At 35.6% G+C, this 15,553-nt stretch overlaps 1 protein-coding gene across 7 annotated transcripts in view; it reads left to right on the top strand.

Annotated features, from left to right (window-relative positions):
- DMD (dystrophin) overlaps positions 1 to 15,553 on the top strand; it is a 2,426,617-nt gene that overhangs the window by 1,404,009 nt on the left and 1,007,055 nt on the right. For 5 of the 7 annotated variants that reach the window (XM_072743160.1, XM_072743161.1, XM_072743158.1 and 2 more), the window contains exon 1: positions 3,279 to 3,443. The exons of the other annotated variants lie outside the window; for them this stretch is intronic. The gene's annotated coding sequence lies outside the window, so the exon portion shown is untranslated. Of the gene's footprint in view, positions 1 to 3,278; positions 3,444 to 15,553 lie in introns of those variants that run through there. 7 annotated transcript variants of the gene reach the window in all.

Here is a 15,553-nt window from a genome sequence, read left to right as displayed (position 1 = left end):
AGGTTGGATTTTATTGGGAATTTGCAGTTTAGTTCAAGGTGGATCTTTCAACAGGGGGGTTCAGTTAGGATTGGCTTAGAATCATGATATTACAACTTTGGTTTAGTTGAAAACAGCATGGCAAGGGTTTTGAGGCAAGAGGCTTAGAGAGTATTATGGTGTGAACTCTACTGAGACTCTCTATTGAAAAGTTGATGGGACTTTGGGCAAGTTAAAATAATGAACAGACAAGTGATTTGCCTGGGCAAGAGTCTTCTGGAATAGGAGAGATACGTTAATGAAGACAATGAAATGGTAAGTCATGTTAATGTTGATGATAAAATCTGTGTCTATAGGGGTAAGAAGCTTTGGTTCTCCACTGTCGAAACTTTTTGTGATGATAAATGATTTTGACTCTGAAATAAATTGAGAGCTTCCCAGAGTTGCAACAGTGTCTTTATATTTTCTGAAATATCTATGTACTTCAGAGAGCTTGCCATAGAATAAGCATCCAATAATTGTTAGTTGAGCAGATGCTGACAAAAAGTATGCAATAAATAAAAATGGCAAGATGACACAAGTTCACTCTCATTTGGAAGAATAACACTGTGTTTCATTGATAGTTGCTACTCTGTGGGGTCCATAGACCAGCTGCATAAGTACTACTTGGGTACTTATTAGAAATGCAGAGTCTCAGGAGCCATGCTAGACCTCGTGACTAATTATACAGATTCTACATTATTAAAACTATCCCCAGGTGATCTATATTACATTAAAGAGGTGTATGGCTTTAATGTCTGTTTATTTGTTTATTTGTTTATAGAAGCTTTACTTATTTTAGAGAGAAAGAATAGGGAGGAAGGGCAAAGAGGGTCTTAAACAGACTCCATGTTGAGTATGGGGCCCCACATAGAGCTCGATCTCATGGCCCTGAGATCATGACCTGAGCTAAAACCAAGAGTGGGACACTTAACAGACTACACCACCCAGGGGCCCCTAATATCTATTTAATCCTCACCACCGGATGAGGCATTATTCGTCCTATTAACAGATGTGGAACTGAAGCCAGAAAATTTCAATAACTTGTACAGGGCCAAACAGCTTATGGGTAGCTGAACTAGGATTCTCAAAAGTCTTTTGCCTCCACTACATGCATCTCAGCTACTGCCCTAGAATGGGATGCAATATAGTAACCCAAGAAGAATAAATACACTAACAACCTAAATAATGATATGCACTTTGGAAAGTACATTTCTTTTTAATTCTAATCTGTCTTTCCTTTCAAGTTTTCTGATGCATAAAAATATGAACAGCAGGTTTGAACAATTTTTAGGTGCTGTGCTTTGATCCTTTTGCCATTCAAGATGTTCGATTTGCATTCTGCAAAGGAGTCTGTGATAACCTCTCTGATGTAGATCACACCATTAACAAAGGAGGGGGTGATCCACTTTCATTTGAGAGCTGGCTGGCTGTGAATGACTCAAAGGAAAAGGATGTCTATTTACATATTGTATTGATTATTTATAAATAAAAGTCCCCCATTTCTTTCTCTATTGTGAAATCTATAGTTAGAGAGTTAGGAGGAGGATCAAAACTGCATACATTTTCATCTGCCAAGCTGGATAACTAGTTTCAGCATGATATAGATGGCACTGAAATAGCACCTCAAGTATCAGGCTCTATCAAATTTAATCTATCCATAAAGCAACTGCCAATGATATTTTAGAGAAGAAAAGTAGATTGAAAAGATAGACAATCCAAGTAGTGACTCTGGTAAAATCATATGCCTATAATAGGTATCTCGAAGATATAAATATCAAGTGTATTTCTCCTTCATTTATCATTTATCTGGTCATTTGACAAGTATTTATTGAACACCTGTTATGGGTGTAGAGCTATGCAGTGAAACTGCAGGTGTAAGTAGGTCTTCCTGAGAATATGCATAACATCAGAACTGGGGGATGTGTGTCTGTAAGCTGGTGATTTCTTCAGAGGATATTTAGAGGTGGAGTAACAGGCAGTAAAGAATACACTAGGTGCTTGTGATACATAAACACTTGAGCACCACTTAGGTTATTAACTTCCTGTTTTGTTTTGGGTACACTTAATTACTTTGTTTATTAAACAAGCACATCATAATCTGTAAATATTGTCATAAACAGCACAATAAAACCCATCACATCAGGGATGTCATCTACCAAATTAGGTGTGTTCCTCATCTGTCCCAACATGCACACACCTGCACCTGTAGACAGATGCTTGCCAGAGATTGCTTCCAGGTGTGTGTCTGTGGGAAGACCCTGTGAGGCAGGGCACTTTGGCACCTTTCTCTGCTTCAGGTATTAACCTAAGGGTTCCTTGCCAGCCTGGGTTTTGTTACAGGGCAGAAGCATGATAAAGAAGGTGTCTGTGAATTTAAGGTTTTTGAGAAGTTATTGTAGAAGTAGTAAAACTACCTCAAAGAATGGTATTCTTTTATTCACTCCAATGTGTAAGTTTAATGTAAGTTTGATGAACAGCTCCAGAGGGTTAGTAGATCTAACTCTGCACATGTAGAGCTGATTACAAATATATATCAATGAACTAAAATAAAGCCTACCATTCATTCATTGATGAATGGACCATGATAATGAACTTATTATTAGACAGATTTCCCCCGCTAATGCAAAAGTAGACCATTCATGAGCTTAAATGGTGTAGAGTAGATAAGCAATTACCATTTTGCAAAAGCAAAAATCCTCTTCAGATTTCTTTCAGTTAGTGAAAACAGGTACTAATGTAGGTCTTTTGTAAAAGTGAAGTGACATAAAGTGAACTTTTGAACTTGTACTATAAATTCCTGGGGCAATAAGCAAATAATACATAGGGGTTTCAGCAAACTTTTTAAATGTTATATCAGTGGATTCACTTAACTCATTTTTACTTTTATTACAGTATGTAAATAATTAAGCAACTTCTAATTTTCTCCATTATCAATTCAACATTCAATATTTAGCCAAATACTTATCAAGTACTGACTCTGTTCTACATGTTGGGGCTACAGTTTCAAACAAGACCATTGATGTCTTTCATGTTGCTTACAACTAATGATCTACCTCAAGGTAGATCAGATCTGTAGTTTAATACAGTGATTTAAGAGTTGTTAGGGGTAAAAACAAAAAAAGTGGGAGGGGCAGGGTCTGTCTTTGTCTAGGCAAATATGCTTCCCGAAACAATCTCTATTGGATAATGCAGGCTGTGAGTGGAGTGGAATTGAGTCCAATCCATGATCCAGCAGAGCCTCAGCCCGGGTTTTCTTTAGAGCCTTTGCTACACACAAAGTTGGCTGATGTGCCATTCAGCATCCCAGCAGCTCTTTCTCTTCACACTAGCAATGGCAAAGCTTTGTGCGGAGGCATTGCTGGCTGCTCTGAACTAAAACCATCCGTGGAGACCGTAAGAGGTTTTTTGCACACCTTATTAAGGTAGGCAATAGTATATCTTTGTGTGTGTCTGTGCGCGCGTGCGCGCGCATTTGTGTGTATGTGTGTGTGTGTGTGTGTGTGTGTGTGTGTGCTTAAAAGCCTGAAGACATCTGTTGAGAGGAAAGTGCTCTTCCGTGGGTCTGGCTGTCTCTATGTAAGTCTTCTATTCTGATGCAGGAGCGTGTGAGCAGTAGGTGGGAGGAGATGCTTTTGTACTTGGAATGCCGAGGTCCGGATTAAGTGATATTGCAATAGCTAGTTAGAGGCAGAATAAAGGGCTGGGGATCAAAGCATTCAAAAATATATCCTCCCATTATTTCTCTGTTCTCAAGTTAAGCCACATCATTGTAGAGGAAATTAAACACACACACATACACACACACTCACAAACACAAAAACCGGCAGTAAGGGCAAGTAGCCCAAATGTAAGGCTCTTTGAGCAGCTCTGGTGGTCCAGCTTTTGAAGTCTCCTTTTCAGACCCAATTTGTTTGCTCCTCTGGAGGGGGTAATTCATATCCACTTCCCTCTCCTGGAGCATTTCCTTCTTCTCTACTCCAGAAGGGAACAATAGAGTTTAACAGTAACGGGAGATTTTTTTTTTTCAAGGATTGTGCCCTCTTCTGCTTTTAAAGGTGTTTTTAAGAGACTCCTGCGTAAGGGAGGCTTGGTGCTTATGCGCTAAGGCAGCAGTTAACTTTTAGTATCAATGCTCACGTTACATTTTCTCTTTCTGCTTTACTAAAGCAGTCATTAAAATGCAGTGTGAGTAGCATCAAACTTTATCATAAAAATCTGCTTTGTTTAAAGTACCTTGATTTTTTTTTGAAAACTGCATTCTCAGTTTATATATGCATTGGTGCCTTTCTTAGAATGTCAAAATTCTCTGTGCCACAGCATTAAGAAACACTAGGTTGGTTGTTCGTCTATGTTGTGTTTTATTTGAACAAATACTGTTTTCAAAAGTTTGATTTACTCAAGTTTTAAGCTATAATTCTCATGACAAATTACTTGAGTGGGACACTATGGTATTACCTCTTTATTGCAATTACTTTTGCAATTAACATGTGGTTAAATGATAAAATAGAATGATTTATCTTTTATTTATAGTTGAAAAAGTTATTGCAGGAGGTTTTACTTTCAACAAGAGTTTAGAAAAGATAGTTAAAGCAGGTAACTGGAGTTGGAAGATATCTTTACACTTCTCAATTTTACCTCTATTCACTTGGGTTGTGATTTAGTCATTGTAAACGCCTCTGCCTTCAAGTAAATGCATTATTTATAATGTATGCTGTATTTTAATAAAAAGCAAACAGTTATGGGCTGTCTGTTGTACATTGGAATTTTGTCATTTGGGGGGCTATATTTATAACCTCCTTTTTCCCTGTCATGAGGTTTACTTTGGAAATAAGACAGGCTCAATAATAGGCTGACCTTCAAATCCTATGTTTTAAATTCAAACGTTGTCAATGTTGTTATCACATCTGGAATGTGTGGGGAGAAAGATACCAAGTTTTGTTATTTAGATTAAATTGTAGAATTGCAGATTGATATTTTTCAATGCATTTTCATTATAGTTTCTGCCATGGAGGCAGCGTGAGGGCTTTCAGGAAGATGGAGTGGTGTAATTACCAGGTGCACACGTTCATTAATCCTTCCTGGCTAGAGAAAGCTTCAAGTTCTTCTCCAGTGGCCCATTCGTAAAGCTATAAATATCTAAATTGTGTCAGCCAAGAAGTCACACAGAATGGTGGCTCTTTTTGAGTTCAATTTCATGCACTGTTGCTTTGGTCTTGTGAGGAAAGCTCTGAATTCCTGAGGATAGTCTTACTTGTGAAGTTCCAAAAACAAAATATCAAATCATCAAGGATTTAATTTAAAATACACACTCTTATTTTGCATGCAAATAATGGTAGCAATGTGGATTTAAAATATTTTAAGATTTAATAAAATAATTCAGTTCCTTTTTTTAAAGTTCTTTTTTAAAATTTTGTATGATCAAGATTATAGCTAAAATTGTAGTGCTTATTGGAAGAAGACTTATGACTTCTGGTCCAATAATCTCCATATGACTTTAACCCTGACTATCCTTCTATATTGTCTTCCAGAATGGAATGTTTGCATTGCATGGGGCAGCTATAGAAGATTTGACCTAAAATAATATTTTGAAGTGATTCTTAAGAGTGCCTAATTAATTATTAAATATGCCCTAGTAAAAGTAATTTTAAAAAGATATTTTCTATGCACAAAAAAAACAAAAAAAGATAGATGTAAATTAATGTAAATAAAGAGTAGCAATACACTCCCAAAATATCTTTTTTCTTGTATTATTTCCTGCTCTCAATTGAAATACCTAAAGAGAGATATCATCAAGAAATCTGTCATTTCTCCAAAATGCATCTAGGAATTCATTTGATAAGAACAACCTGAGAAGGAATGTTACTCTCCTCATTGGAAGGGTGCCATTTAACACACATATGCACTTGCACACAAACACACATTTATACACACAAGTGTATTTTAAAACTCATATTATTTCCTTTGTATGCTTTATAATAAAGGAGAAACAGCACATATTCAAAGTGAGGTTGCAAAATATATTTGTAATAAATGGTTTACTGAAACTTTAAAGATCCAAAAATGTTATTAAAGTCATTTTCTAATTCTTTCCTATGTTTGAATGTGTCAAAATCATTGGAAATTCTTGAGACATTATTTGTAGAATATTTTGTCCAGGATATTTCAGATTATATTCTTTCCCCCTGATGTTTCGATTTAAAAACCTGTGATTTTTTTTTACTTTTAAAATGATAATAATTAATATGATCTTAAAACAGATGTCCAAGAGCACTTTCATTCTCTGGAGAATATAATAACCGCAAATTTATAGATAGTGAAAGAAAGGGCAGGGCACACTTATATTTGAATTTGAGTTAAAAAACGTGTATGTGTGGGTGTGCGTTTTGTGGGCATGTTATTTAAAAAGCTAAGTGGAGAGACAGATACAGGATTCAGGAACTTTTGCTGTGGCTTTTGATCTCTTAAAACCGTGTGAGGCCCCTGAGCATCCCTTTCTCAAGGCATTTTAGGAACTGTCCAGCATTGTGATCAGACTGAAGATTGTTAGATTCATAAGAAGGAGAAAACTTGTTAATGAATGCCAAGTCTTTTCTAAAATAATGGTTACAGCTTTTGCAAAATGTGAATAATACATTTATACAACCTCTGTCTTTAGAAAATCAATTTCTAACAGTTATTTACTTTCAAAGTGAACATATTCACTACTTTGCAGAGCATTCCAGTGTGGCCTATATGTGGTATGCACCCTAAAGAAACTTTAATGAAATTATGGGGAAAAAATCTTTATTTCTTTTTTCTGTTAGATAAGTTAAGGTATTTTAACAATTTGCATTTAACATTCCGTTTATCATTTTGTGTGTCTGCATGTGTGCACATGCATTCACATTCACAAGAGGATGTATGTATTCTCACAGGCTAGGGCTGTTTAAACAGTTTGTGTTGGGACTTATAGGGGAAAATCTCTTCCAAGATATAAAGAAGCAGTCATTAGATACTGTGTCAGTGCGGAATTAACAACCACCTTTTTAAGATGATGGAAAAAAATTAATTAATTACACATAATTTGTAACTTCACAAAATTTTCTTTCTGAAGACTAGAGATATTGATGTGGGGCAGCTCCGCTGGCTCAGCAGTTTAGTGCCGCCTTCAGCCGGGGGTGTGATCCTGGAGACCTGGGATTGAGTCCCACATCAGGCTCCCTGCATGGAGCCTGCTTCTCCCTCTGCCTGTGTCTCTACCTCTCTCTCTCTTTCTCTCTCTCTCTCTCTCTCTCTCTCGAATAAATAGAATCTTTAAAAAAAAAAGAAATATTGATGTGAATATAGTGATGAAGGCTCAGTGGGTCCCTAATAAAATAGAGGAGGAAAAGGAAAACCATCATAGCCAATACACAAGAACAAAAAAGTAAACCTTCGTTCACCATCATGTTGGTGAGTATCTCTGTATTATATATCAATAAAGGTCTCCACAGATTTAGAATGATGTTTAAGAACCTTCTCCTCTAGAGATGACAGTAGGGTAAGGACTTCTATCACTAACTCCTGCTGCTTGTGCTCATGGAAATATAAATAATAGGGAGGAATCATTGTGTTTCCTCAAAGGAGCAGTCTGGTCTCATGGTCTGACTTTATAACAATGCCTACAGAAGACTTAACCTATAAAAGGGCCAGCTGAGGGAACTCCCTTGATGACTACCATTTTATCAATGAACTCTGACCATGTCCCTCACCCTGCAGAGGAAACAGAAGGAAGTAGAGGTGAAGAGGAAGTGGTGTCATAATCTGATCCATAAACAAGTTAACTAGAGAACTTCTAAATCCACTCTTATCCCTGAGGAAAGGAGAGTCATCACATCACTTTCTTAGCCATTTTATGGATACTCCTAATTTGGGAGGGTAGAGAGGGAAAACTATTTTCTTACAATGGCTGAGAGGCTTTGGTTTCTCATTTAATGAAGGTATCATTTTAAGATGTACAACCTCTCTTCAGCTATTTTATGTGTTCTAAATTAACATCAATTTTTTATACTTTTTTCTACCTTAAAAAAGTACAATAGTAACACATACTCATTGAAACAAGTCAAACAAGATGGAATTTCATAGAGATAGTTTGCAAATCCTCTGTATCCCTCCCCCTAATGTTAGCATTTAGGTGGTTTGTGTTTCTCCATCCATTTTCATTCAAGCCTAAATTCCCATCCAGAGACAAGGGAATGCAGCAAGTTTGTTTAGACCTGATACAGAACTATACTTATCCTTCTCCTTAGCAGCTTTCCTTGGGATTGACTTTACTCATCTAAAGATGCTTAGAATTAGTGCTTATAGGGGTGCCTTGGTGGCTCAGTCAGTTAAGCATCCAACTCTTGATTTCAGCTCAGGGTTGTGAGATTGAGCCCAGCATCAGGCTCCGCACCCAGTAGGCAGTCTGCTGGAGATTCTCTTCCTCTCTCTTTCCCTCTCCCCCTCTAAAATCAATCAATCTTTAAAAAAAAGAACAAGTGACAGAATTCATGGTTCCAGAAGACACTACACTCATTGACCACCTTATCACTGACTTTGAAATGAATATCAATATCTGAGGGATCATGAAGGACGTTAGAAACATCCTTTCTCCTCCCATTATTCTTATCACTGCTATCAATAAATGTAGCATCTTGCATTTAGTAGCTAAAAGGTGCTTCCCTTTCTTCTTTTGAAATTCTTGCCCAGTACCATTGTAGCTGTAAAGCTGGTGAGGAATGCTGCCTCTTCTGTGGTGCTCCAATCCTGAGATGGACCCTTACAAACAGTGCTAGGCATCCAAGCATTTCCTAGGCTTTGGAGTTAAATATAGCAGTAATATCCTAAGTTAGGTATTATACAACCAGCAGCACTAGTGACGGCAATAAGGAAAGTAATTGGTGATGGCCACTTTTAGTTTTCACAGTGTTACTTCTTATCCTCAAAACAGAGTGCTGCAAATAATTGCCATTGCCAGTTGAGTGCTGCTGTGTGCCCATGCCCAGGCGAAGTGCAGTGTGCATACCACCCTGTTTCATCCTCATGACATCCCTTAATATTATCTTTATTCTCAAATGAAGAAATAAATTCTCTGTAGATGATGCTGTCAGTGCTCCACTTATATCCCTTCACACCCATTTAATATTTTCCTGGTGTGATTTCACTCTCAGCAGCCAGCACCTGCATCTCTTTGTTGGAGGACTGCCCTCAGCCTGCCAGAGCCCACTTGGTTTGTGCAAAAGGAGAGCTGGATGTGTCATGGAATGTACATCTCTGTGTGTGGGAAGCCCTTAATCAATGTCTGCTGGTTTCAGAAGCACAAATAGTTGAGCTTTTGTGAATCTCTCCAACTGAGAAGTTCAGAAGTATGACCTATACTGTCACCCTGAGCGTTTATGCTACACACATAGTTGGCCTCTTTTTCTTCCCAATTCTACTTTTCTACTCTCAAACCATTGTTTCTTGGAAACATGTTCTATTATATCACTTTTTAAAATCTTTTTTTATTATATCACTTTTACATGAAACCTGATCTCAGGATCTCCCTTTAGGAAACAGGAACTAAGATCTCCTCTAAATGTGAAATTTATTGGTAAAAATGTCCAAACTCTCTCAGTAAGTGGGCAATATGAGACCAAGCCTAATATTTTGGGGTCCATTTCTTTGTCTTTGAGTATTAGAGTCTATTGTAATTCATTTTTCAAACTTTAGCCAACAAGTGCCTATTGAATGCTTATTTTCTGGCATATTATATTTATACCATAATCAGAATATTATAGTTAGTGTTATCTGTTATTTATACACCTGAGATGCTATTGACTTCATTGGGCTACAGTTTCTTCATCTCTAAAACAGGCACATCAGTGCTACCTACCTCAGAGTAGATATTAGAACTAATAAAATGGGGGCACCTGAGTGGCTCAGTGCTTGCATCTGCTTTCGGCTCAGGTTGTGATCCCAGGGTCCAGGGATCCAGTCTCACATCAGGCTCCCTGCAGGGAGCCTGCTTCTCCCTCTGCCTATGTCTCTGCCTCTGTGTGTGTGTGTCTCTCATGAATGAATGAATAAAATCTTAAAAACAAAACTAATAAAATGATACTTGCAAACTGCTGAGAATCATATTTGGCAGTTTCTCATGCTCATCAAATGTTACGTTTTATGATTATTGATACTTTTGAGGGTGTCTTAAACTACATAGTTTTATTGATATTATGTTAAAAGGTAAAATTCCTATGCAAAATCCAAGAGGTATTGACATAGGCACTGAAGCTTGAACCATAAAAGAAAAAGCAATTGACTAGAGCCTCACTAGAAGCCTGACTGTTGGCTCTGTGTATCCCTTTTAGTTTTGGCTCATCAAGAGAAAATGGAGACATTTCTGCTAGACTCAGCAGATCATTTTAACAAAGATGAATGGCATTTTGCTTGAAATGTATTTAGCCTTAGCTGCCTTTTGCTAATTTCATAATCTGTTGTTTTTAGTAAGAATTAGAACCTCTTTTTTAAAAGCAGTGTAAAATAAAATGTGTATCAATTTGTCACTTTATTATTTTAACCACATCATATAAAGTATTCAGTGTGAAGACTAGCCAAGTGAACTCTTCTTCTTCTTATACTGCTCAGATACTCTTTTAGCAGTGGTAAAATTGCTGCAATTTATATTCATCAAATTGCATGATTTGACTTATTTTAGAAAAGTTATTAACTTCTGAAGAGAAGTCTTCACAAGCATTCAAATGAGTACAGGATAGCACTATTAGTATATATGAAGTTTATTTAAAAATATATTGCTGGATAGTGAAAGGGATTATACGGGAAAGGAGAGTAAATGAGTGGGAAAAATCAGAGAGGGCGACAGAACATGAGAGACTCCTAACTCTGGGAAACGAACAAGGGGTAGTGGAAGGGGAGGTGGGCGGGAGGATGGGGTGACTGGGTGACGGGCATTGAGGGGGACATTTGATGGGATGAGCACTGAGTGTTATGCTATATGTTGGCAAATAGAACTCCAATAAAAAATATACAAATAGTAATAATAATAATAATAATAAACTATCAAGACTATCAAAAATATACTGCTGGAAACTATACTTAGCTATAGTATTTTAAAAAGATTAATTCCTGGGATCCCTGGGTGGCACAGCGGTTTGGTGCCTGCCTTTGGCCCAGGGCGCGATCCTGTAGACCCGGGATCGAATCCCACGTTGGGCTCCCGGTGCATAGAGCCTGCTTCTCCCTCTGCCTGTGTCTCTGCCTCTCTCTCTGTGACTATCATAAATAAATAAAGAAAAAATAATAATATTTTTCATCAAAAGTAGAATATTCTGGAAAAATAAAATACATCATTATGTACTTTTGGCATGTCACTTCACAAGTTAGGCTTGAATTGAGTTAGGTAGGATTTTATATTTATTTATATCTCCCAAGTTTAATGGAAGTGATATGAATAATTTCAAGATACTATCAACCAATAAAACAATAATTAATTTAAATATAAATTTCAAAATATTTCAACAAGCTTTAATCCTTGTCATTTGGGTTTCTTTTTCATTGAAAAAGAAATGTTAGTATATAACATATTAGTTTCAGATATATAATAATAATAATTCAGTATTTGTTTATACTACAAAGTGATCACCACAATAATTCTAGTTACCATCTGTCACCATAAAATTGACCCTCTTCATACTTTTTACCACCCTCCAAACCCTTTCCCCTCTGATAACACCAACCTGTTCTCTGCATCTGACTTTTGTTTTCTGTTTATTTTGTTTTTTAGATTCCACATATAAGTGACATTATAAGGTATTTCTCTTTCTCTATTTGACTGATTTCACTCATCATAATACTTACCCAGTCCATCCATGTTGTTGCAAATGAAAGGACTTCATTCTTTTTTATGGCTGAGTCCTATTGTTACACACACACACACACACACACACTCACCTTTTTCCATGTATCCATCAATGGATTACTTAGGTTGTTTTCATAACTTGGCTATTATAAATAATGCTGCAATGAACATGGAAGTGCACATATCTTTTTACACTTGGCTTTTCGTTTTTTTGGATAAATACCCAGAAGTGTAATTGCTGAATCACATGGTAATTCCATTTTTAATTTTTTGAGGAAACTCTGTATTGTTTTCCTCAGTGGCTGCACCAATGTACATTCCTGCCAATAGTGCACAAGGGTTCCCTTTTCTCCACATCCTTTCCAACACTTGTTATTTATTGTCTATTTTGATAATCTTCTCATGTGCCTATTGGCCATATGTATGTCTTTGGAAAAATGGTCTGTTTAGAACTTCTGCCCATCTTTAAATTTTTTATCTGATTGTGTTTTATTTGCTACTGAGTTGAGTTCGTTATGCTTCTTAAATATTAATTCCTCATCAGATACATGATTTGCAAATATTTTTTTCCATTCAGTAGGTGGCCAGTTTGTTTTATTGATGTTTCTTATGCTGTGCAGCAGCTTTTAAGTTTGATGTAGTCACACTTATCATTTTAGGGTTTTTCTTGCTTTTGCTTTTGGAGTCAGATCCAAAATTTCAATGCCAAGACCAATGTCAAGGAGCTTACCACTTATATTTTCTTCTAGGAGCTTTATGGCTTCAGGTCTTACATTCAAGTCTAATCCATTTTGTGTTAATTTTTCTGTTGGTGTAAGATAGTAGTCCAATTTCATTATTTTGCATGTGTTTATTTATCCCAATAACATTTAATGAAGAGTCTATTTTTTCTTCAATGGTTATTCTTGACTTCTTTGTTATAAAGTAATTGACCATATTTGTGTGGGTCTATTTCTTAGCCCCCTATCCTGTTCCTTTGATCTATATGTCTGTTTTTATGCCAAAATCATACTTTTTTTATTATTATAGGGTTGTAGTATAGTTTGAAATCAGTGAGTATGATACCTCCAACTTTGTTCTTCTTTCTCAAGATTGTTTGACTATTCAGACTCTTTTGAGGTCCCATACAAATTTTAGATTTGTTTTAGTTCTGTAAAAAAAATGTCATTGGAATTTTGATAAGTATTCTATTGAACCTGTGGATTACTTTGGGTAGTGTGGACATTTTAACAGTACTTATTCTTCCAGTCTATGTGCATGGAATACCTTTCCATTTATTTGGGTCGTTTTCAGTTTCTTTCATCAATGTCTTAATAGCTTTTTGTGTACAAGTCTTTCCCCTCCTTGGTTAAATTTATTCATAGGTATAGTTTTAAATGCCACTGTAAATGGAATTGTTTTCTTTGTCTCTCTCATTGTTTGCTATTAGTGTATAGAAACACAACAGAATTCTATGTTTTAATTTTGTATCCTGAAACGTTAATGAATCTATTTATTAGTTCTAACAGTTTTTTGGTAGAGTCTTCAGGGTTTTCTACATAATAGTATCATGTCACCTGCAAATAGTAAAATTTTACTTCCTCTTTTCCAACTTGTATGCTTTAAAAAAATTTTTTTTTGCCTATTGCCATAGCTAGGATTTCTGATACTATGTTGAAATAAATGGTGAGGGTGGACATCCTTGCCTTGTTACTGATCTTAGAAGAAAAGCTTTTCACTATTGATTATGATGTTAGATGAGAGTTGCCATATATGACCTTTATTATGCTGAAGTACATTCCCTATATACTTACTTTGTTAAGTGTATTTATCATAAATATGTGTTGAATTTTGTCAAATGTTTTTTTCTGCATCTATTGAGATGTGATTTTTGTCTTAAAATTTGTTAATGTGGTGTATCACATGAATTGATTTGTGGATGTTGAACCATCAGTGCAACCCTGGAATAATTGTACTTTATCATAACGTATGATATTTATAATATGTTGTTGAACTCAGTTTGCTGAAGGTTTTTGTATCTATGTTCATCATAGAGTCTGTAAGTTTATTTTTTTTTTTTTTGTGGTGTCCCTGTTTGTTTAAATCAAAAAATGAGTTTGAAAGTGTTCCCTCCTCTTATTTTTTTTAACAGCTTAAGAAGGATAGTTATCTGAAATCTTTGAATGTTTGGTAGAATTCACCAATGAAGCTATTTGGTTCTATACTTTCTTTGTTGGGAAATTTTTGAATACTGATTTAATGTCCTATTAGTAGTTGGTCTGTTTGGTTTTCTATTTCTTACTGATTTAGTTTTGGGCAGATTGTATGCTTGTAGGAATTTATCCATTTCTTCTATGTTGTAAAATTTATTGGCTTATAACTGTTCATAGTAGTTTCATGATTCTTTTTATTTCTGTGATATCCGTTATAACTTCTACTTTTTATTTCTGTTTTATTTATTTGAGTCTTTCTTCCTTTTTTTTTTCTTGGTGAATCTGGCTAAAGATTTGTTGACTTTGTTTTTCCTTTCAAAGAAATAGCTTAGTTTCATTGATATTTTCTATATCTTTTTAGTCTCTTCACTTATTTCCATTCTAATTTTTATTATTTTTTCTTTCTACCAAATTTGGCTTTGTTCTTCTTTTTCTTTTATATATCACATAACTAATTATTATAGTTAATCTTACTACTTTTATTTTTTTCCTACTTTTATCTTTTAACCTCCATACTAGATGTATGAGATTAATCCATTACCTTTATTATATCTTCACCTCTACCACTGAGATTTTTACTTTAATGTCTTTTCTTGTTATTAGTGGGTGCCTTTTCTGCTTAAAGAAATTAACATTTCTTCTTTAAGGCTGGTTTAGTGGTGATAAACTCCTTTAGCTTTTGCTTGTCTAGAAAATTTTACCTCTCCTTCAATTCTGAATGCTGCCCTTACTGAATAGAGGATTCTTGGTTGGCAGTTTATTCCTTCCATCATTCACAATGTATCATGACACTCTTCTCGCCTGCAGTTTCTGCTGAAAAAAATCAGCTGATAATCTTATTGGGCTCCTTTGCACATAACAATGTTTTTTCTTGCTGCTTTTATGATTCTTTGTTTAACTTGTGATGTTTTAGTTTTAATGTGTCTTGGTGTGGATCTCTTTGAGTTCATGTGATAAGCAACTCTTTGGGTTTTATAGATCTGGATGTTTGCTTCTTTTCCCAGGTTAGATAAATTTCAGCAGTTGTTTCTTTCAATAAGTTTTCTACTCCACTCTTTCCTCTCCTGGAACTCCTATAATGCAAATGTGATCCTGCTTAATGTTGTCTTATGGATCTTTTAACCTATATTTACTTTTTCAACTATTTTTTTTCTTTTTGTTGCTCTGTTTGGGTGAGTTTCACTGCCCTGTCTTCCAGGTCACTAATCCATTCTTCTGCTTCATCTAGCCTGCTGTTGAACCACTGTAATGTTGTTCATTTGTTTGTTTTTGTTTTTTTTTTTTCTCAATTCAATTATTGTTTTCCTCAGCTCTGAGACTTATATTTGCTTTCTTAGATTTTCTATCTGTTGAAGTTCTTATTATATTATCCATTGTGCTTCTGAGTTTGGTGAGATTTATGACCTTTGAACTCTTTATCAAACAGATTATTTATCTCCATTTCATTAAGGTCTTTTTCTGAGGCTTTGTCTTGGTCTTTTATTTG

Source organism: Vulpes vulpes, chromosome X (genome assembly GCF_048418805.1).
Source record: "Vulpes vulpes isolate BD-2025 chromosome X, VulVul3, whole genome shotgun sequence".
Taxonomy (NCBI): domain Eukaryota; kingdom Metazoa; phylum Chordata; class Mammalia; order Carnivora; family Canidae; genus Vulpes; species Vulpes vulpes.
Note: the sequence above shows the minus strand (reverse complement) of the source record. Positions and strands in the feature narration are given on the sequence as shown.